The 24,675-nt window shown below is 37.6% G+C and overlaps 1 pseudogene; it reads right to left on the bottom strand.

Moving 5' to 3' along the window:
• Positions 1 to 15,246: 15,246 nt before the first annotated feature.
• LOC110295434 (synaptosomal-associated protein 23 pseudogene) lies at positions 15,247 to 15,878 on the bottom strand (annotated as a pseudogene).
• Positions 15,879 to 24,675: the final 8,797 nt, after the last annotated feature.

The raw sequence follows: 24,675 nt of genomic DNA, 5'->3' as shown, positions 1-24,675 counted from the left end.
GCTTATCTGCTCTGGATTCTGGTCTATGTGATTTTTACAAAGATCACACTTGTTGCCAAGTGTTATCTGTCTTCTGTTTCTATTGTGTTAAACTTTCGAGTATATTTGCTACTTACTTGTTTATTAGAGATCTATAATATTTTGCACATTGATTTTTATATGTATCCAATTTATTGAATTGTCTTATTATTTTACTAATAGCTACTTTTTAATTATATTATCTTAAAAGGAAGATTTTTAATGTAATTTTAAATATTTATATATAATTTTGCAAGTGACTTGTTTTGTTCAAATGGGTGATTTCACCTGTGTATATGTTTGTGTAGAGTGTGCATTTAGTACCATAGAGTCCACAAGAAGCTGTCTGGTCCCTTGGATCTGAAATTAAGGGCTGGTGTTAGACACTCTATGGGTGTGGAGAACAGAGTTTTGGTTCTTTGCAAGAGCAACAAGGGCTATTAATTGCTGATCCATCTTTCCATCTCCAATATCTTCCACTTTAAAGCTAGTTTAGTAGTTAGGACCTTTAGAACAGATACTTTGTCATTGGGATCAATGAGAAATCCTCTCAGACTCTGGTGTTATGAATAATGTTTTATCTAGGTTTTAAGATAGATACTTTGAGGGCATAGAGAAAGTTTCAGTGATACTTTGGAAAAAATCTGTGAAAGGTTTTAAAACATTTTTATGCTTCTATAGAGATCTATGACATTTTTCTAATTTATAGTTTCAATCATATATGATGTTTGCAATAAATATATGCTTAATGAAAAATTTCAAAAGAAATGTATGTTTGAAGGGAGGCAAGACAGATCTGTGGGTAATGGTGCTTGCTGTCCAGACTGAGCACTTGAGTTAGATCCATGAGTTCCATAAGATAGAAGCAGAAAACCAGTCCTGCTGGCATTCCTTAATCCTCTATGTATATGCGTTTGGACGCGGATTATGGGATGAATCCCTGGATATGGCAGTCTTTAGATGGTTCATCCTTTTGTCACAGCTCCAAACTTTATCTCTGTAACTCTTTCCATGGGTGTTCTGTTCCCAGTTCTAAGAAGGTGCAAAGTGTCCACACTTTGGTCTTTGTTCTTCTTGAGTTTCATGCGTTTAACAAATTGTATCTTATATCTTGGGTATCATAAGTTTTTGGGCTAATATCCACTTATAGGTGAGTACATATTGTGTGAGTTCCTTTGTGACTGTGTTACCTCACTCAAGATGATGCCCTCCAGGTCCATCCATTTGACTAGGAATTTCATAAATTCATTTCTTTTAATAGCTGAGTAGTACTCCATTGTGTAAATGTACCACATTTTCTGTATCCATTCCTCTGTTGAGGGGCATCTGGGTTCTTTCCAGCTTCTGGCTATTATAAATAAGTCTGCTATGAACATAGTGGAGCATGTTTCCTTTTTACTGGTTGGGACATCTTCTGGATATATGCCCAGGAGAGGTATTGCTGGGTCCTCTGGTAGTACTATGTCCAATTTTCTGAAAAACCGCCAAACTGATTTCCAGAGTGGTTGTACAAGCAATCCCACCAACAATGAAGGAGTTTTCCTCTTTCTCTACATCCTCGCCAGCATCTGCTGTCACCTGAATTTTTGATCTTAGCCATTCTGAGTGGTGTGAGGTGGAATCTCAGGGTTGTTTTGAGTTGCATTTCCCTGATGATTAAGGATGTTGAACATTTTTTTCAGGTGCTTCTCTCCCATTCCGTATTCCTCAGGTGAGAATTCTTTGTTCAGTTCTGAGCCCCATTTTTTAATGGGGTCATTTGATTTTCTGGAGTCCACCTTCTTGAGTTCTTTATATATATTGGATATTAGTCCCCTATCTGAGTTAGGATAGGTAAAGATCCTTTCCCAATCTGTTGCTGGTCTTTTTGTCTTATTGACAGTGTCTTTTGCCTTGCAGAAGCTTTGCAACTTTATGAGGTCCCATTTATCGATTCTCAATCTTACAGCACAAGCCTTTGCTGTTCTATTCAGGAATTTTTCCCCTGTACCCATATCTTTGAGGATTTTCCCGACTTTCTCCTCTATAAATTTTAGTGTCCCTGGTTTTATGTGGAGTTCCTTAATCCACTTAGATTTGACCTTAGTACAAGGAGATAGGAATGGATCAATTCACATTCTTCTACATGATAACTGCCAGTTGTGCCAGCACCATTTGTTGAAAATGCTGTCTTTTTTCCACTGGATGGTTTTAGCTCCCTTGTCAAATATCAAGTGACCATAGGTGTGTGGGTTCATCTCTGGGTCTTCAATTCTGTTCCATTGGTCTACTTGTCTGTCGTTATACCAGTACCATGCAGTTTTTATCACAGTTGCTCTGTAGTAGAGCTTTAGGTCAGGCATGGTGATTCCACCAGAGGTTATTTTATCCTTGAGAAGAGTTTTTGCTATCCTAGGTTTTTTGTTGTTCCAGATGAATTTGCAGATTGCACTTTCTAATTCCTTGAAGAATTGAGTTGGAATTTTGATGGGGATTGCATTGAATCTGTAGATTGCTTTTGGTAAGATAGCCATTTTTACAATGTTAATCCTGCCAATCCATGAGCATGGGAGGTCTTTCCATCTTCTGAGATCTTCTTTAATTTCTTTCTTCAGAGACTTGAAGTTCTTTTCATACAGATATTTCACTTCCTTAGTTAGAGTCATGCCAAGGTATTTTATATTGTTTGTGACTATTGAGAAGGGTGTTGTTTCCCTAATTTCCTTCTCAGCCTGTTTATCCTTTGTGTTCAGAAAGGCCATTGACTTGCTTGAGTTAATTTTATATCCAGCTACTTCATTGAAGCTATTTATCAGGCTTAGGAGTTCTCTGGTGGAATTTTTAGGGTCACTTATGTATACTATCATATCATCTGCAAAGAGTGATATTTTGACTTCATCTTTTCCAATTTGTATCCCCTTGATCTCCTTTTGTTGTCTAATTGCTCTGGCTAGGACTTCAAGTACAATGTTGAATAGGTAGGGAGAGAGTGGACAGCCTTGTCTAGTCCTTGATTTTAGTGGGATTGCTTCAAGCTTCTCACCATTTACTTTAATGTTGGCTACTGGTTTGCTGTAGATTGCTTTTATCATGGTTAGGTATGGGCCTTGAATAGGAAATCTTTCCAAGACTTTTATCATGAATGGGTGTTGGATTTTGTCAAATGCTTTCTCAGCATCTAAAGAGATGATCATGTGGTTTTTGTCTTTGAGTTTGTTTAAATACTGGATTACATTGATGGATTTCTGTATATTGAACCATCCTTGCATCCCTGGGATGAAACCTACTTGGTCAGGATGGATGATTGTTTTGATGTATTCTTCGATTCTGTTAGCAAGAACTTTATTGAGGATTTTTGCATCAATATTCATAAGGGAAATTGGTCTGAAGTTCTCTATCTTTGTTGGGTCTTTTTGTGGTTTAATTATCAGAGTAATTGTGGCTTCATAGAATGAGTTGAGTAGAGTACCTTCTGTTTCTATTTTGTGGAATAGTTTGTGAAGAACTGGGATTAGATCTTCTTTGAAGGTCTGATAGAACTCTGCACTAAACCCATCTGGTCCTGGGCTTTTTTTGGTTGGGAGACTATTAATGACTGCTTCTATTTCTTTAGGGGATATAGGGCTGTTATATCATTAACCTGATCTTGATTTAACTTTGGTACCTGGTATCTGTCTAGAAACTTGTCCATTTCATCCAGGTTCTCCAGTTTTGTTGAGTATAGCCTTTTGTAGAAGGATGATGGTGTTTTGGATTTCTTGAGGATCTGTTGTTATGTCTCCCTTTTCATTTCTGATTTTGTTAATTAGAATACTTTCCCTATGCCCTCTAGTGAGTCTGGCTAAGGGTTTATGTAATGTCTATTAAACAATGGAAATCACAAGTATTCTTATAAGAGGTCTTTCATTCCATAAAAGGAGTTGTAGAAGTATAAGTAAGGAAGACACATGACAAAAGGAAAATATCTATGCTTTACTTGAATCCATGTGTCTGTGTGTTGCCAGCCATTTAGTAGTAGAAGCCTAAAAGGATGTTCTTGGAAGGACTACACTTCATATATCATGCAACTTTCATACACTTATGTAGATTGACTTTTTTCTCATATTTTCTTCCCAATATTTGCACCTCATTGACAAAGAAAAATCTGGTTTGTTTTTATTTGAGCATTTCTGCATTTAAGTTAGATTCTATTGTGTTTGTTCACTCACCCATTGGTGGACACTGGGAGGTTTTTTACCTTTTAACTATTCTAACTTATACAACAATTGAAATTTTGCTTTCTTGGATTAATGGAATGGTTGGATCCCATGGTAAATTCTACATTTAATATTTTGAAAAATGTAATTTTTTATACAGCAGCTACACAATTTTACATTCTAACTAGCAAAGCACAAAATGTCCCAGTTTCTCCATATCACTCCTAATACATAATATTTTCTATTTTGTAAATATCCTCATGAGTTTGAAGAGATGTTTCATGGAGTCATTGACTTCAAACTCTTTAATGTGGGTACATACTGCCTGCTTTTTGTTTTTGTTTATTTTTTGATTGGGTTTTAAGTTATTTGTTTTTGATTGTTTGTTTGTTTTCAGTAGGGTTCTGCTTTGTTGTTGCTAAGTTACAGGTCTTTGTGTGCTCTATGTAGTAATTCCTTATTGTATATATTTTCAAATATTTTATCCAACTCTGAAGGTCGACTTTGCACTTTTCCCAATATCTACATATATTATCTCCCCCAGACAATTTAGGATTATGATGAGAGAACCAAAACCTAACAGTAAAAATGTGATAAATAGCATGTAAAATTATTCCACAGGTGAATGGGTCCATCTAAAATTGCCCCATAGAATTAGAAAATACACTTTAGAAATAATAAAATTATTTTAGACCAAGAGGACTCATAGATTGAAGAAGTAATTAAGAAGATAATAGATATTTTTCTGTAAGAGATAACATAACTTGTAAAAATATATTCTATTCTCAGAGATAGGTGTATGCAGGTAAAATTTGACCTAACATATGTAGAATTTTATTTTCTGTAGCTCTGATTCCCCTTTCCAAGTAGAGAACACTGTAGAACAGAAAATGACTAATGATAATGGACGTTAAATTCAGGCATCATTCTGGAGGCCCAGTGGTAAAAGAAGCAGTTATCTTGACAGACCTCTGCTAAACTATCAACCATGTAAGTATTGCTTTAGGTGCTTTTGGAAATACTACAACGAAGCTTTCTGAATTACAATTGCATGCACAACCTCAGTCATCAGCATCAAGCATTATACACCAGAGAAAGAGTCAATACTTATCATTAGAGTAGGACATATATATTAACACACACACACACACACACACATACACACACACACACACACACACACACACACACATTGGTGTATGTTTTGGGCTACTTTATTGGGCTCTATTAACCATATTCCCAACTCTTATTCCAACCCTATCCCTTCCAACCCCAGCACTAGTTACTAGAGAGGAATGTTTAGAAGGGAAAAGAGGTATAGACTTCTTTAGACTACATCCTGCTGATTAGCACATTTGGTTCCTTTGGACAAGTCCAATCTTTATTGTCAGGATACCTCCAAGCAGCACTAGAAAACTAGCAAACCAGCAAGAGAAAAATGCAACAGTAAGAAGCAGCAACAGCAGGTAACATCAGCAGTGGATGCAGGATCGAGGAGAGCAGCAGCCACCTCCTATCGGTACTCTGGAATATTATATATATATATATATATATATATATATATATATATATATATATATATATATATATACTGCATGCACAACCTCAATCATCAGCATAAAGTATTATACACCAGAGTCAATCAGAGTCAATATTATCATTGGATAAATAATATATATTATTTATACCATACCATATTCACATAAAATAACAGGTTTTTTAAAACAAAATTCTTAATATATATATATATATATATATATTATGTGTGTGTGTATGGAGTGGATCTTAAGAAAATAAATGCTTTATCATTAATTTGTAAGACAGAAAAAGAATGTTACAAAAAAATAAGTACAGAATATGTAGAATGTAGACATTCCAAATGTAAAAGACCTTTTGTTTATAGTTAAACACATTATACCAAGGACAAGAGACCTATTGAACACTATACCATGAAAGAAAATTATTCAAGGTAATTACTCAAAATATAGAAAAAATCAATTAATCTATTTTTTATCCACTGTTTATCTACTATTTATTTTTCTATATATTTGTTTATATGTGTACTTACATTCTCATTGTCCTTCCCCCAAGTACTAACATGAATTTAAATATCACATGAATGAAAAAATGAGAAAGGGATTGAGTATTAAATGACTCAAAAATTCATATCTCACAATAAAAATCAATAAAATATCAAGTGTATATGAATACACTAGTTGATATGAGCCCCCAAACACATTAACCGCAGAGGACTGCTGGGTCTGGGTTCAATCAGAGAATATGCATCTAACTCTCAAGAGACTGGAGGCCCCAGGGAGTTTAGAGGTCTGGTAGAGTGAGGGGTACAGGAGCTAAAATGTAGATAAACCTGAAAACCTGGATGTTAAAATGAGGCCAGTAGTGACAATAAATAAGACATTTACTTTCTATGAATTCAAAGCAGCTTCTTTAAAAAGTTTATTTTCCTATTGACAGTCTCCTTTATCTCACAAAAGCTTTGCAATTTTATGAGGTCCCATTTGTTGATTCTTGATTGTAGAGCATAAGCCATTGGTGTTCTGTTCATGAACTTTCCCCCTGTGCTTATGTGTTCGAGGCTTTTCCCAACTTTCTCTTCTATTAGATTCAGTGTATCTGGTTTTATGTAGAGGTCCTTGATCCACTTGGACTTGAGCTTTGTACAGGGAGATAAGAATTGATCAATTTGCCTTCTTCTACAGGTTGTCTGCCAGTTGAACAAGCAATATTTGATGAGTACATTATTATAAGTGAAAGCAGCTGACCAACACAGTGCTTGTTTCTCCATTTATATGAAGATCAGAGTCCTTAATTCATGGAGAAAGCTTTTGGGGCAACTTCTAGGAATTTGGCCAGAATTTGACATTGGACTAGGACAACGAAGTTCTCTCAAGGTAAATACAGCTGAGGAATGTATTGTATTCCTTGTATCTTGGTCATTTTGATAACCCCTAAACACAGTGACCACGGGACTTTGTTTGCTGCCTTCTTTGATTACTTTGATTATTGCCTTGTTTGTTCCTTGACTACTTTGTTTATGTTTTGTTTGTTCCTTGACTATTCTGTTTATGCTTTGGGACTGATCATAGTCTTTGTATGTACTTAGAATGATATAAAAGCAGACTGGGGAAAAAAAAATGCTTCAGCTTCAGAAAAAAAAAAAAAGGAAGGAAGGAAGTGATATTTTGACTTCTTCCTTTCCAATTTGTATTCCTTTGACCTCTTTCTTTTGTTGTTGTTGTTTTGTTTGTTTGTTTGTTTAATTGCTCTGGTTAGGCCTTGAGTACTATATTGAAGAGGTAGGGAAAGAGTGGGCAGCCTTATCTAGTCCCTGATTTTAGTGGGATTGCTTCTAGTTTCTCTCCATTTAGTTTAATGTTGGCTACTGGTTTGCTGTATGCTGCTTTTACTATGTTTAGGCATGGGCTTTGAACTCCTCATCTTTACAAGACTTTTAACATGAAGCGATGCTGAATTTTGTCAAATATTTTTTTCAGCATCTGATGAGATGTCCTCCTAGAGATGAATGGATACAGAAATTGTTATACATTTATTTAATGGAATACTACTCAGCTATTAAAAGCAATGATTTCATGAAATTCACAGGCAAATGCACAGAACTTGAAAATATCATCCTGAGTGAGGTAACCCAGTCACAAAAGAACACACACAGTATGCACTCACTGATAAGTGGATATTAGCCCAAAAGTTTGGACTAGCCAAGATTTAATTTATAGACCACATGAACACCCAGAAGAAAGAAGACCAAAGTGTGGATGCTTCAGTGCTTCTTAGAAGGGTGAACAAAATACTCACAGGAGAAAATATGGAGACAAAATGTGGAGCACAGACTGAAGGAATGGCCATCCAGAGACTGTGGCACCTTGGTATCCATCACATATAGTCACCAAACCTGGACTCTATTGAAGATGCAGGGAAGTGCTTGCTGACAGAAGCCTAATATGGCTGTCTCCTTAGAGACTTTGTCAGAGCCTGACAAATTCAGAGACAGATGCTAGCAGCCAACCACTGGACAGAGTGTGGGGTCCCTGATGGAGGAGTTGGAAAAGGGACTGAAAGAGCTAAGGGGGTTTGATGTCCCTTGGAGGGAGCAACAGTGTTAACTGGCCAGATGCCCCCCCACCGCCAACCAGAGCTCCTGGGGACTATGCCACCAACAAAAGAGTACACATGGAGGGACTCATGGCTCCGGCTGCATATGTAGCAGAGGATGGCCTTGTTGGGCATAAGTGGGAGGAGCAGCCCTTGGATCTGAGGGGGTTTGATGGCCCAATGAAGGGGATTGCCAGGGTAGGAAAGTGGCAGTGAGTGGGTGGGTGAGGGACCACCCTCATAGAGTCATGTGATAGGAGGTTCTGGAGGGGGGACCTGGAGAGGGGTTAACATTTGAAAAGTAAATAAAGAAAATATCCAAAAAAAGAAAAAAGTGTATGACCAATATTCAAAATGCTGAACAAAATACTTGTCTTATAACTTTATATTGCATTACAGTATGCTTCAAATTGGAAGAGAGAAAATAGTCCACTATTCTCAGATGTGCAAAAGTCTCAAAAATGTCTTCCATATAATGTACAAAAGGGATGGAACAATACATTTCGAATTTCACATTTAGAAAGTACTTTAGACAAAGATAGGTTCCAGCATGGTCATTTAGTACCTTCAATAACTTCAAGGTAGAATGGCTGGTGGAGAACCACATTTCTTTAAAACACTGACATAGATAAAAAACATATAGCCTGTGCTCTAGTAAATCACTGGGCTCTGGTCATGTGTAAGGTCTCAGGCCTGAAACTTTAGCCTGAGAATCTAATTAGTAGAGTTGTCTATATGTGGATAGGAAAGCATGAGCAGATACTGAGTGCTTAACTGATGGAATACATTCTGACTAATGCATCCTATGGGGTCTTGAATAGGAACAGTCATCATAGACTCATGTGTGTAAATACTTGCCCTAAAGGGAGTGGCACTATTAGGAGGTGAGGTCTTGTTATAGTAGGTATGCCCTTGTTAGAGGAAGTATGTCACTGTGGAGGGGGACTTTGCTGTCATATACTCAAGCTAGGCTGAGTGTGGCAGTCTCCTACTGCCTGCTGATCAAAGTAGAACTCTCAGCTCCTTCTCCAGCACTGTCTGCCTTCATGCTGCCATTCTTCCTACCATAACAATAATGAACTAAACCTCTGAAAATATAAGCCAGCCCCATATGCTTACATTTCCCAAAACTCACTTTTAATAAGGATTCTTAAATGATTTAACCTCCCTTCTAACCCACCAACCACCAGAGTTACTGTGAAGGGAAGGCTAATAGAGCAAAGGAGGATGTGAACCTCTTTAGAAATAGTTCTTTGGAGCAAAAACCATTTACATGGTCAGAATATCAGCAGTTCAGTTCACATGAATCTGCAAAGGCAGGTTAATTCAGGAAAAACAGTGAGGCTCTGCCAACTTGCCCCAGTCCAACGTGGCAAAAAAGCTATCAGAAAACCATCAGTCCTTTGGTGCATTTCTTTCTATGAAATCACAACAAACAATGACCTGCAAAGAATGCTAAGATAAACCAAAAGCATATAGTGACTGTACTGGCTGGTTTTGTGTGTCAACTTGGAATAAGCTGGAGTTATCACAGAGAAAGGAGTTTCCATTGAGGAAGTGCCTCCATTATATCCAGCTGAAAGGCATTTTCTCAATTAGTGATCAATTGGGGAGGGCCTCTTGTGGTCGATGTCATCCCTGAGCTGGTAGTCTTGGGTTCTATAAGTGAGCAGGTTGAACAAGCCAGGGGAAGCCAGTAAAAACCATTCCTCCATGGCCTCTGCATCAGCTCCTGCTTCCTGACTTGCTTGAGTTCCAGTCCTGACTTCCTTTAGTGATGAATAGCAACATGGAAGTATAAGCTGAATACACCCTTTCCTCCCCAACTTGCTTCTTGGTCATGATGTTTGTGCAGGAATAGAAACCCTGACTAAGACACTGGTATTCACTCTTCACTCTATATGTAAGTAGATTAAACTCTGACACTTGTTCATGTTAATTTTTAGAATACTTTCTAAGTTTTCTTTTCACTTGGTTATAATTAGAATTCTGTTCCAGAACTTTCTCTCCTTTAAAAATAACATAGGTTAAAGAGAGTCTTTTTTAAAAAAAATTTAGTTGTGTTGGGGTAGTGGTATGTGTATGTACTCATAAAATTCAACATTCTTAGGTTTTAGAAAGTATTAAAATTATATTTCATAAACAAATACTCTATGACTAATGGATTATAATATGTATTGAAATTGTTTCTTACTAAGGTTAATGGCTTCACTAGAGATAAAAGCTGTGACCAGAATAAAACTTGCTCATTCTTTATTTCTTCCTAAAAATTTATTTTTGCTGTCCACATATGGAATATTTTTTCTCTTTGTTTCCATAAGAATTAGAGTAATGTGCAGGAACAGAGAGCACTTACACACATACACTATAGGCATTATATACATATATATGCATACATATATATAAATATGTGAGAGAGATGTATATTGCATAAATAAAATATATTTCACATGAAGTATTATCTAATATGTTTATAGAAGCAAATGAGTCCCATTAGCCTCACTTTGCAAGCTGTATATCTAATAATCTCAGTGGTGTGGTTTCCACAATGGAGAGATAGAGATGGAGAGAGAACTATGCTTTATAGATGCTGGTCTGAGTTTCACACCTGAGATCACAGACTAACAGAATACTTATTTATAGAAGATCAGTGATTCAACTTAAACACTAAGCAAGAGAATTAAAAACTTTAACTTTTAAATGTACTTAACCATTGATTAGAATAGATGATGCCAGTCCAAGAAGTCAACAATTTTTATCATTTAACAGCCATTTAAACATCTGTTCTGAGACATTGAGCAAGGGCTTCCCCTCCTATTGATGACAAATAAGGCCATTCTCTGCTACATATGTTGTTGAAGCCATGGGTCCCTCCACATGTACTCCTTGGTTGGTGCTTTAGTCCCTGGGAGCTTTGGAGAGGGGGTGGTCTAATTGGTTGATATTGTTGTTCTTCCTATGGGGTTGCAAACTCCTTCAGCTCCTTTAGTCATTCCCCTAACACCTCCACTGGTTATCACTCTGATGGTTGGCTGCAAACATTTGCCTCTGTATTGGTTTGGTTCTGTTAGAAACTCTTAGGAAACAGCTATATCAGCTATATCAGCAAACACTTTTTGGCATCAGCAATAGTATCTGTGTTTGGTGTCTGTATATGGGATGGCTCCCCAGCTGGGGCAGTGTCTGGATGGTCTTTCCTTCAGTCTTTTCCACTATTTGTCTCCGTATTTCCTTTAGACATGAACAAATCTGGGTTATATAGAGAAATATTAGGGAGGGTGGGTGGGCTGGTAAATGAGTACTCTCATAGAAGCAGGAGGAGGGGGATGGGATAGAGGGTTTGCAGAGGTGAAACTGGGAAAGGGGATAACATTTGTAACCAATGGAAGAAAATAGAATTAGAAACACACACAGCTGTTCTGGACTTGTAGACACAGGTAGTAATAATAATATTTAATTAAACACTTGAACACATCATAGTCAAATGCAATAATCCAATTGTTAATAAAAAGTACTCATGAGAATTTTATATCTTGTTCATTTGACATCATATATATATATCCTTAAATGACATGAAATTCCCAAATAAATCAAGGACAGAATTCCACAAAATGTGGAATTATTATAATAAACTATTTTTTATTTTGATTACTATATTTACATTCTATTTGTTGCCCCTGACTCATTATCCCCCATCCCACAGTTCCTCCTCCCATTCCTCCTCCCTCTTGCCTCTGAGAGCATGCTCCTCCCACCAGGCAACCCCCTCTGCTGGGACCTCGAAAACTGAGTACATCTTCTTCCACCGAGGCCAGACCAGGCAGACCTCTGCTGTATATGTTCCAGAGGCCTCAGACTGGACCAAGTATTCTCCTCATTGTTGCTCATGGGAGTTCCCAGAGGTCTGGGTTAGTTGAGTCTGCTGGTTTTACTATGGGGTCACTCTCACCTACAGGTTCTTCAGTCCTTTGCCTAATTCAACTGCAGGGATCCATTACTTCAGTCCAATGGTTGGGTATAAGCATCTTCTTCTGTCTCAGTCAGCTGCTGGTAGGGCCTCTCAGAGGACAGCCAGGCCAGACTACCATCCATAAACACATCATAGCATCAGTAATAATGTCAGGCCTTGGTGTCCCAGAATGAGGTGGGTCTCAAGTTTGTCCTATCTTTGGAATTCCTTTCTTTCAGTCTAATCTCCATTTTTGTCACTGAAGTTATTTTAAATCATACCAATTTGGCATTAGAAATTTTGACTGTGGATTAGTTAGTCATCTAGTCCACTGGAGGCCCAATCTAGTGGAGGTGGACTCTTTGAGTTCCCTCTCCTCAGTGTTGGGCATTTTGTCTAAGGTCACCCTCATTAAGTCTTAAGAGTTTCCCACCACCAGGGCCTCAAGTTCTTTCTCGCATATCCTATCATATCCTCCCATATCCTACACTGAGGATGCTTATTTCCATTTATTCTCCTGAGCCCCTGGGCTTCTCTCCTGTTCTACCCCTCATACTTGATTACATTGCCTTTATCCCCTACCCATCACCCCTTCCATCCAGTTCCCTCCCTCTCTCTGCCTCCCTTGATTGTTTTCTTCCCCCTTCTAAGTGGATTTGAAACATCCCAGCTTGGGCTTTTCTACTTTTTATAGTATGTGGGTTGTATCCTAAGTATTCTGTTTCTTTTGCCGAATATACACTTATCAGTGAGTACATACCATGCATGCATGTCCTTTTGGGTAGGAATTACCTCACTAAGGATGATATATTCTAGTCCCATTCATTTCCTGCAAAATTCACGATGTCATCATTTTTAATAGCTGAATATTACTCCATAGTGTAAATGAACCACATTTTCTTTATCCATTCCTCAGTTGAGGGACATCTGGGTTGTTTTTAACTTCTAACTATTACAAATATGGCTGCTATGAACATAGTAGAGCATGTGTTCTTGTGTTATGGTGGGGCATCTTTTGGGTATATGCCAAAAAGTGGTATATCTGGGTCTTCAGGTAGAACTGTTTCCAATTTTTTGAGGAACTGTCAGGTTTATTTCCAGAGTGGTTAATCCAGTCTGGAATCCCACTAGCAATCTTTTTTTTTTTTTTTTTTTTTTTTTTTTTTTTTTTTTTTGGTTTTTCGAGACAGGGTTTCTCTGTATAGCCTTGGCTGTCCTGGAACTCACTCTGTAGACCAGGCTGGCCTCGAACTCAGAAATCCACCTGCCTCTGCCTCCCGAGTGCTGGGATTAAAGGCGTGCGCCACCACGCCCGGCCCCACTAGCAATCTTACATCTGTTATAATGGCTAAGAATAAAACTCAAGTGACAGTACATGCTGGTGAGGATGTGGAGAAAGTGGAACACTACTGCATTGCTGGTAGGATGCAACTACTCTAGAAATCAATCTGGCTGTTTCTCAGAAATTTGGAAATAGTCTATCTGAAGTCTCGGCTATACTAGACTATGATATATACAACTTGTCTGTATTTTACATATATCAATATTTATAATACAAATAGGATTATTGTATACACAATTAAAAGACATTCATAGAAGAATACATGGAGGACTGATAAGGATGTTTATTCTTTTCCATGATATATTTTAAGTTGTACTTGATAGACTAAATTTACATATATATTATGCTAATTTTTATGGACATTTACTTTATTTAATGTCAACAAAAGCTGATAAAATGATTGCCCCCACAAATAAGTCATGGAAACATTACCTATTTGAAAGAACAATACCATTAATTATGAAATTTAATTGCAAGAAAAAAAACCACAATAGTTATTGGTCAAACCAATCTTCTTTAGTAGCTCTAAAGTGTACAGATGCTAATTTTTAAACAAATGTGACAAATACCATTTCAGCTTTCCTAACACTTCAGGATCTACATAAACTTGATTCTGTGAATAAGGCAGAGAGAATGGCAGTGCGGTCATCAATAATTAATCCAAAGGCATAATTTTCCAAACAACTTTTAGTAACAAATTACAACTTTTTAAATGTCTAAAACTACACAAAACTCAAAGCAATGTATTTTTCTACCTGAGATCAAAACAAGTTATTTTTTTCATATTTAAACATAATTCTTAGTATTGAGGCAAATCTGAATTCACATGATACACTGTAAAAGTTTCCCAAAAACTTTGAGGAAATCTCCTATTTCGTGTATGTGTGTTTGTGTGTGTGTATGTGTGTGTGTGTGTGTGTGTGTGTGTGTCTTTTAAAGGCTACTGAGAACTTCATGAAGTTAACAGGCCTACAATGGGACCATGTTATGACTCATTGTGTGAGAATAAAAGGCACTCATTTATATAATGTTCCTGCATGTGCAATATGAAATGGAATCCAAGAACCTATGTATATACACACAAATAACTATGGGTTCAGAAGTGAAGCTCACTTCTAGAAAACTCACTGTATTCTTCTTTGGAGCAGAAGCTGAAAAACAGTGATGTAGAACAAAACACATGTGTGAAAGCTCCCACCCTAAGCACTAGCCTGTGATTTTGTGAGCTGTAGTTTCTTTAATGAGTCAGCTTCATTTCCTATTCCTTCCTCTTGCTCTTTACCACAAAACCAAACCAAACCAACCAAAACCAAACCAACTAACCAATAATGACAAAAGCTACTTATACAGCTGCCTCCTTTATGGCACTTTGGCAATGCTTCCAAATCCTGAACACAAAAATAAGCTAAATGAGATGAAGAGAGGGTGATGTATGGAAAGAAGCCTGTGAGAGTGACTGAGAAAGACGGTAAGGAAGCCTGAGCAAGAACCTACCCGCAAAAGACAGAAAGTAAGAAAGTAGGGAGGCATTCCTCCTCTGCTCCTTCTCACAGCCTTTCAAACTCTGAATAAAAAATGACTCAGCTGAGTGAGAGAACTGAGTTAACAGGTAAAAGAAGTACATCAGGGCTTTAGCTATCAATGAGTTTCTTTACTCTTGTATTGGCATTGTCAATACCACTCTTGTTGGTGTCAGCCTTTTCTGTGATCTTCTGTATTTGCTGGTTTTGAGCATCAATTTCATTGCCCATATCCAGAGCCATGTTCTTTAGTATACCTAGGATGCTGCCCACTTGAGTCAGGTTCTCATCCATCTCATCTTCTCTGGCGTCATTAGTTATACGTTTAAGGTATGCACCACTGGCTGCTCCTGAGTTTGCTGAGGCTGACCATTTGTTATCAGGCTCGGTTGCTTAAATACTACTTTGCTAGGTGAGTTGTCACCACCATCTCCCCATGTTGCCTTATAGTTCTTTCCAGATTTAAAGTTCTTTGTCCTATTACAAGAGCAGACTCAGAGGTCACAACACTTGTTGGGTTCTGTTAAAGTCTTCTCTGCCTCTCTCATGTCTTAATTTATTTGGTTCATGTCTTCTTCTAAGTGATTTAGTTGTTCCCCTTGCTCTTCCAGCATAGTGATGGTCTTGATTCCTGCATCCTGAGACTGAATGGCTAAACCCAGGATTCTCCTTGTGCTTTCCAGAGACTCATCAGTAACCTGGTGAGCCCGCAGCTGAATTTCTTCTGGTGACAGATTATCCATGATGAATCAAACTACTGGACACAGAAATATGGATACTCTGTCCCGCTGACCAGCTCCCTCAGCTACTTTCCAGAAGGCTCACCTTGCTGCTCTGGCCACCCCTCTTCAGCCCTGGCAGTTCTTGGACTCTAAAAGATTGGACAGGGTGGGTGATCACTCATGCCAATTATATTTAATTGCATGATAAAAGACACAAGGGAATAAAGACATTTCAGAGGAAAGAAAAGAAAAATACAAAAATCATCACCTAAGATTTACAATTATTTATTCTGTCATAACAGGTTTTCATATCACTTTCAATTGATGTGTGTCACGGCTCAGCCAATTGTGGCTCTTTGGTACATGGGACAAAAGTTTATTCTTGAATATTACTTAGTATCCTTCCTTAATTAGGTCCTCACCATCTTCAACTATCCTTAATCATAGATCAGGATAATCCTGAGTGATATCAACAAGGTATCTTGTTTTCAGGAAACACTCATTTTAGTTTCTATTGTAGTGTGACAGTCTATACACATTCTACCCAGCACAGTAATTTCTTTCTAGCCTGTTGTCTGTGAGCATGTATAATCCAAATGACCCAGATAAACTCTTCCAGTTACATTGAATCATTGTTGTTCATGGTAAAACCATCTCTTCCTTTGTCACATGTCTACCCACAACTTTTAGCTTTTCTTCATTGTGGATAGAGTGAACTGCACAACCAAAAGTTTAAAAAGATTTGCTGCTCAAACCCAAACAGGCTCATCTGATGTTGTATTATGTTTTCAGTTAACCGAGGAGTCAGAAATAACTACATGTACATCACATTAGAAGGCATATCCCTACATGCTCCATGCTATGCTTATAGATCCACATGGTTTGAATGTCTCTGTATTTTTAGATTAATATCTGTAAACATCTTACTCAAAGGTCTAATGTAGTCGTATTGTTGATTATTTGATTCAATCACTATAAATTCACAAGCATTATGGATATCTTTAATGTCACCCTTGAAACCAGTGAAAATCACATTCCTTGTGACCAAATTGTGACATGGGTCAGACAATTAATATAACTATGTAAATGTATAATTTTTAGTAAGTACTAAAGAAAATAGCTTCTTATGTTTGATGTGAACAGCTATGGAGACAATTGTGTTTTTTGTATGAGAATAGCTATGCAAAAGGTCTAAGTAGATGGTTACTTTCCTTGAATTCCTAGTAATAGTAGATGTGATTGCAATCATAGCCAGGTTTGATTGCTAATAATCTGCTGTTCTTCTCCAATGTCTACCAGTATTTTGCACAAAAAAGACAGGAACAGTGAATGAAGATACACTGGGAATCACACATTCTATCTTTTAAGTCATCCTTCAGCAATAATGTATCATTTCTTATTTATAAATTCTCAAGGTAGGTAATTCAAATGACTTCCATTAATTTTATCCTACTGTAATGTTCTATTTTTCTATATGATAGAGGAATAATATGGAGGTTCTACCACCTGTAACATAGGATCATTCAAGTTATATTTTCAGATACTGTGGAAATGGTCACTGTAGACACTGAAACCAACTTGATTCACTCTGAGATAGATCCTAGCTAAAACTGTTGCTCACATAACTTCCCAAAGCTTCTAGTCTGACCTAGAATGACAATAGTGATTCTTTTGGTTCTTTGCAATTAGTCTCACTCTAAAGAATATGTTCAGCAGTAGTACCCTGAAAATTACATTGGCTTATACAAACAGAATTCAGAAAGACTTGGAGAAAAAAACATCATTTCAAGTTTGTTTCTCAATAGGTCTTATCCTTACCACTGAAAGACGTGTGCATCAACAAACTGTGTCAAATCTCTGAAGCAGTTCAAATACTATGGTGTTTTCTTTCTTTCTTTCTTTCTTTCTTTCTTTCTTTCTTTCTTTCTTTCTTTCTTTCTTTCTTTCTTTCTTTCTTTCTTCTTTCTTTCCTTCTTTCTTTCTTTCTTTCTTTCTTTCTTTCTTTCTTTCTTTCTTTCTTTCTTTCTTTCTTTCTTTCCTTCCTTCCTTCCTTCCTTCCTTCCTTCCTTCCTTCCTTCCTTCCTTCCTTCCTTTCTTTCTTTCTTTCTTTCTTTCTTTCTTTCTTTCTTTCTTTCTTTCTTTTAAATCTGTTTAATGATATACACACCCTTGAGGTTTGGTAAAGAGCAGAGTAGTTGCAAGTAATCAGAGAACCATGAGAAGGAATTGAGCTCTGTCTCCAAATATGGTCAAAAGTTTTAAGTTCAGATTCATTAGTACATATACAATGATCTACAAAAAATGTTCAAGGAGCAAAAAATAAGAAAAAGAGACCCTGCTGGGGAATCACATAATTAAGAAGGACATTAACTAGTAATCAAGGGGTACATTGCTACTTGTGTCAATATGTCTGCTCCTATCTCCTTCTCTATATTCACACACTGTTCCTCCTCTCCTTTCCTTGGTGAGATATTATTTTACTTTAATTGCTCTTAGAGAACTTAGAGAACATGATATTAACAGTGAAATAATCTTGTCTAGATTTAATATTTTTGAAATTAAAGTTGGTTCAAAGGCAAACAAGAACATTGATAATCAATCACTATGATAGATGAGGTTATAAATTAATTATAATATGGACTGGACACTCAGAAAACAAATCAACAAACTGCCCATTTCTTTCCCTCAGCATAACTCAGAAGTAGCACCTCTCTTCACACTTGTTCCATCTTAAAAGTGAGGTGTAAGAAAACATTATAAAAAACAGGTCTTTTTTTGGCCTTTTCTCTTGATACAAAATTGTTTTTTTTTTCTTAATTTGGCTATTTCTCATTTTCCTCTTCTCTGTTATATTATATCATATAACAAATGCTTTCCTTGTTACTTCCATGCTCAGCTGACTCTTCACCATGATATTTCTCACTGTTATTCAGATCTCATCACTGGATATCACATCAGGAGTCATCAGACAGTGACCTCAACATTGAATATCAAATATTAGCCATCAGAACCTAAGATAATTGTATGTGCAGTTCAGATATTATGTCTCCCAATACTATACCATCATTATCATTTGTGTGGCCATTGAATTGTTCCAAAGTTTCTCTCCTCATTTAAGGTTTTACCAAAAATTTTTGGGACCCTTTACTGTTCCCTGATCACACACAAATCACTGAATTCACATTCCCCATTCATAGAACATGAAATACTCTAATATTTGCAGCCTCCTGTATTTTCTCTTTTTTTCAGTATTTATTTCATTTACATTTCCAATGCTACCCCAAAAGTCCCCCACATGCTCCCCCACCCACTCCCCCATCCACCCACTCCCACTTCTTGGACCTGGTGTTCCCTTGTACTGAGTCATATAAAGTTTGCAACTCCAATGGGCCTCTCTTTCCACTGATGGCCAACTAGGCCATCTTCTCATTCATATTCAGCTAGAGACACGAGTCCAGGGTGGTACTGGTTAGTTCATATTGTTGTTCCACCTATAGGATTGCAGACCCCTTTAGCTCTTGGGTACTTTCTCTAGCTCCTCCATTGGGGGCCCTGTGATCCATCCAATAGCTGACTGTGAGCAACCACTTCTGTGTTTGATAGGCCCTGACATAGTCTCACAAGAGACAGATATATCTGGGTTCTTTGAGCAAAATCTTGCTAGTATATGCAATGGTGCCAGCATTTGGAAGCTGATTATGGGATGGATCTCCGGGTATGGCATTCTCCAGATGGTCCATACTTTTGTCACAGCTCCAAACTTTGTCTCTGTAACTCCTTCCATGGGTGTTTTATTCCCAATTCTAAGAAGGGGCAAAGTGTCCACACTTTGGTCTTCGTTCTTCTTGAGTTTCATGCTTTTAGCAAATTGTATCTTATATCTTGGGTATTTTAAGTTTCTGGGCTAATATCCACTTATCAGTGAGTACATATTGTGTGAGTTCCTTTGTGATTGTGTTACCTCACTCAGGATGGTGCCCTCCAGGTCCATCCATTTGCCTAGCAATTTCATAAATTCATTCTTTTTAATAGCTGAGTAGTACTCCATTGTGTAAATGTACCACATTTTCTGTATCAATTCTTCTGTTGAGGGGCATCTGGGTTTTTTCCAGCTTCTGGCTATTATAAATAAGGCTGCTATGAACATAGTGGAGCATGTGTCCTTCTTACCAGTTGGAACATCTTCTGGATATAAGCCCAGGAGAGGTATTGCTGGATCCTCCGGTAGTACTATGTCCAATTTTATAAGGAACCACCAGACTGATTTCCAGAGGGGTTGTACAAGTTTGCAATCCCACCAACAATGAAGGAGTGTTCTTCTTTCTCCACATCCTCGCCAGCATCTGCTGTCACCTGAATTTTTGAACTTAGCCATTCTGACTGGTGTGAGGTGGAGTCTCAGGGTTGTTTTGATTTACATTTCCCTGATGATTAAGGATGTTGAACATTTTTTCAGGTGCTTCTCAGCCATTCATTATTCCTCAGGTGAGAATTCTTTGTTTAGCTCTGAGCACCATTTTTTAATGGGGTTATTTGATTTTCTGGAGTCCACCCTCTTGAGTTCTTTATATATATTGGATATTAGTTCCTATCTGATTTAGGATAGGTAAATATCTTTTCCCAATCTGTTCGTGGCCTTTTTGTCTTATTGATGGTGTCTCTTGCCTTTCAGAAGCTTTGCAATTTTATGAGGTCCTATTTGTGGATTCTCGATCTTACAGCACAAGCCATTGCTGTTCTATCAGGAATTTTTCCCCTGTACCCACATCTTCAAGGCTTTTCCCTAAGTTCTCCTCTATAAGTTTCAGTGTCTCTGGTTTTATGTGTAGTTCCTTAATCCACTTAGATTTGACCTTAGTACAAGGCGATAGGAATGAATAAATTCGCATTCTTCTACATGATAACTGCCAGTTGTGCCAGCACCATTTGTTGAAAATGCTGTCTTTTTTCCACTGGATGGGTTTTGCTCCCTTGTCAAAGATCAAATGACCATAGGTGGATGGGTTCATTTCTGGGTCTTCAATTCTATTCCATTGGTAGACTTGTCTATCGCTATACCAGTACTGTACACGATGGTGTTTTCTTTAAAAAATATGTTCTATTGTCACATCTCGAAACTTTGTCTCTGGAGATGTGACGAAAGGATGGACCATCTAGATTCTGCCATATCCGGGGATCCATCCCATAATCAGCTTCCAAACGCTGACACCATTACACACACTAGCAAGATTTTGCTGAAAGGATCCAGATATGGCTCTCTCTTGTGAGACTATGCAGGGGCCTAGTAAACACAGAAGTGGATGTCATGGTCAACTATTGGATGGATCACAGGGCTCCCAACGGAGAAGCTAGAGAAAGTACCCAAGGAGCTAAAGGGATCTGCAACCCTATAGGTGGAACAACAATATGAACTAACCAGTACCCCGGAGCTCTTGACTCTAGCTGCATATGTATCAAAATATGGCCTAGTCGGCCATCAGTGTTAAGAGAGGCTCATTGGACTTGCAAACTTTATATGCTTAGTACAGGGGGAATGCCAGGGCCAAAAAGGGGGAGTGGGTGGGTAGGGGAGTGGGCAGGAGGGTATGGGGGACTTTTGTGATAGCATTGGAAATGTATATCCTGAGCTTTCGTCCCCACCAGCAAGAACACGCTCAGGACAACCGGAATCTTCTGAGGCAAAAGCTTTATTGCTTACTTCTTCAGGAGCCAGTGGAGAAGAGAGAAAATGGCGGAGCCCCATCCCTTTTATGGAGGATTGTCCTCTGCCTCGGACATGTCGCTCCCTGATTGGCTGCAGCCCATCGACTGGAGTTGTCATCACGGGGAAGGCAGAGCACATGGAGTGGAAAGCTACCCGGGCACATGCGCAGCTTGCTTGTTTACTACTTAGAACACGGGTGTCAGCGCTATCTTATAATGGCTAATGTGAGGGCGGCTCCTCACAAATGTAAATGAGGAAAATACCTAATAAAAATATAAAAAAAGTTCTAATTAACCTGTATCAATATATCAGAACACTCATCAGATGACTAGGGTCACTACTGAAATCAATTAACTAATTTTAAGTTATTTTGTATATTTTTTTCCTATTTTCTTCTTTTATTAGGGCAGTTGAGTCACTTGGTGTTAAATTCCATAACATGCAAAATATTCACAGCATTTATCTTCCTTAATTTAGAAGATCTGGTTATCAGATATGAGCAATCAAATAGTTTTTCAAGATTTCTGGTTTTCCCATCACACGTTAAAGGTATACATTTTAGACCTTCATAACTTTGGTGAATAAGTCACTATTGACAAACACACTTTAGTATTCCAGTCTCCTTCTCTCCTGAAATACCAACTTGTACTTTAAACCAAACCAAGGCATGTCTTACATTTTCACCTTACTTTTTTCAGGCCATTTTTTGTTTCGTATTTCAACCCATTAAACAAAATACCTGTTTGACTTTTTGTAAATGCAGAGTTTCTACTCAGTTAATCAATCAGGTCATTGAGTTAAAACTGATTCATCTTTATGCTCCTCTGTGGTTATTTAAATATGCTTGACCCATGGGAAATGGCATTATTAGAGGGTGTGGCCTTATTGGAGTATATGTAACCTTGTTAGAGGAAGTATGTCCCTGAGGAGTCAGGGCTTTGAGGCCTTATAGTCTCAAGTCTGGCCAGTGTGACACACTATCCCTGGGATCAAGATGCAGAATTCTTGGCTCTTCTAACACAAATTATCTATACATCATTCCATGCATCCCACCATGATGATAATAGAACAAACCTCTGTATGCCAGCCATCTCCACTTAAATGTTTGCCTTTATAAGAGGTGCTTTAGTCATGGTGTCTCCTCACCATGGGAACCCTAATTAGGATGGAATTGGTACCAGGGACTAGGTTATTGGGTATTGCTTATGATAGGCATGACTATGCTTTTTTTTTTTTTTTTTTTTTTGGAGAAATGTGGATTTTAGGACTTTGGATTTGGAAAGCTGTAGAATGCTTAACATAAGCTTTATATGCAATCCTAGTAGGAATGTAGAAGACATTAGTTTTGATGTGGTTTGAACTGAGGGAACAGATTGAAGAGGTTTTTAGAGAAGAGTTTTAGTTATTGAGATCTTGAGATTATTCTTGTGATATTTTGGTGAAGAATGTGGCTGCTTATTGTCTGTAGAATCTGATTGGGGCTAAAGTGAAGAAATTTAGATTAATTGCATTGAGGGAGGGAATCTCAAAACTGCCTACCATAGATTCTGTCCTGTGACCCACAGGACAGAGTCTTTTGATGAAGAGCATTTTGATCAAGTATTCCAAAGCTCAGAAAGAAAAGAATAACAATAATAACAAATAAACAAACAAAAGCAAATTGTATGGTTCAAGTGTTAAAGGGGCACCAGTAATAGAATGGAGCTAAATCTGATGTTCAAACACATAAACAGATTAAGAGAGTGGTGACTTCAGATTAAGAGCCTACCTGTCTATGCTTATTGTTTATGCATTTGCAGTTAAACAAGGGATATTTCTACCATACCATGCATTATTATGACCTGTTAATTGCTTTTATTTGAACATAAGAAGATATGGTTACATGTCAAAGTGACAAGGGATGGATTAGGATGGTTATTCTCAGTTGTCAACTTGATTATATCTAGAATGAACTACAATGCAGAAAAAGTGGGCATACCTGAGATCCAAAGCTTGAGGCACACTGGCTATGCTTATAATGATTCTGTGAAAAGGAATTTTAAAAGAGTGTAGGTGCTGGAATCATGGTACACTCATTTAGTCCCAGGAAACAGAGGCAAGCAGGTCTATGAGTTTAAGACTAGCCTGGTAACAAGCAAGTTCCAGATAAAGTAAAGCTTAAGTCTAAGTGTGGTGATAATTTTAATGCCAGAACTGAGGAGACAGAGGCATCATGGGTAAGATGTAATAGAACAAGAGGGGCATATTTCAGTGCTAACAAGCAGCAGGACTTGGCAGATTTGCCAAACAGCTCTGGATTTAGAGTCAAGAATAGAAGGGGTCACTAGGACAATTGATCCTGGTAAAATAAGAAATTAGCAGTAGAAATCAGGGTTAACATATGACAATCTGTCTCTGCTAGTATGCAGGCTGCTCAACAGAAATGAAGGAATAATCTATAAAGAACACCAATACCCAGATGGAGAAATAGGAAGGAACTCATTGCTGCTCAAGATTTATGTGTTCAGGTTCAACCCTAACATTATTTCTGAAGTAAAATGCTTAAAAATCAAGTCTAGCCTTAAGTCATGCTCACCGCAGGAATCAGCTGTGATCATGGATGATAGTCAGCAAGTCAGTATTCTACTTAAATGTAAAGCAAATTTAATTGAAAAAAAAATAATTTGTCAAAATTCCTCATTCTAACACTTGTTAAAAATCAGAATAAAACTGGTTCTGCAGTACTATGTGCAACAACAACAACAAAAGAAATTAGCAGTTATGAAGAAAAGACGTACATCATTGAGATGAATTCATCTTGGAAGTATTTCCCGAGAACACATAGAAGCTGTGTTCCAGAGATAGATGTAGTATTGTCTTATCCTTGTTATAGACTATGGGGGCTACATCCATCTATTAGTGGTAAAGTGAAACTGAGACTCCAACCTGAAGTCAGAAATTATAGTACAAGGATATTTACTTACTTCTTGTCTGGTTTTATAATAATCACCTTACTGTTGTTTTGCTAAGGTGATTATTCTAAAAGTTTGAAGAGCATATTACTCCAGGAAGTGAGCTGAGAAATCTTTCTATTAACTAGGTATGCACAAGTCTAGAACTAAGTGGGAATGATGA

The sequence above is a fragment of the Mus caroli genome, unplaced genomic scaffold (assembly GCF_978045245.1).
Source record: "Mus caroli unplaced genomic scaffold, Mus_caroli_1 scaffold_4, whole genome shotgun sequence".
In the NCBI taxonomy this organism is placed as follows: Eukaryota; Metazoa; Chordata; class Mammalia; order Rodentia; family Muridae; genus Mus; species Mus caroli.
The sequence above is the reverse complement of the archived record's forward strand: the minus strand, read 5'-3'. Positions and strand labels throughout refer to the sequence as shown.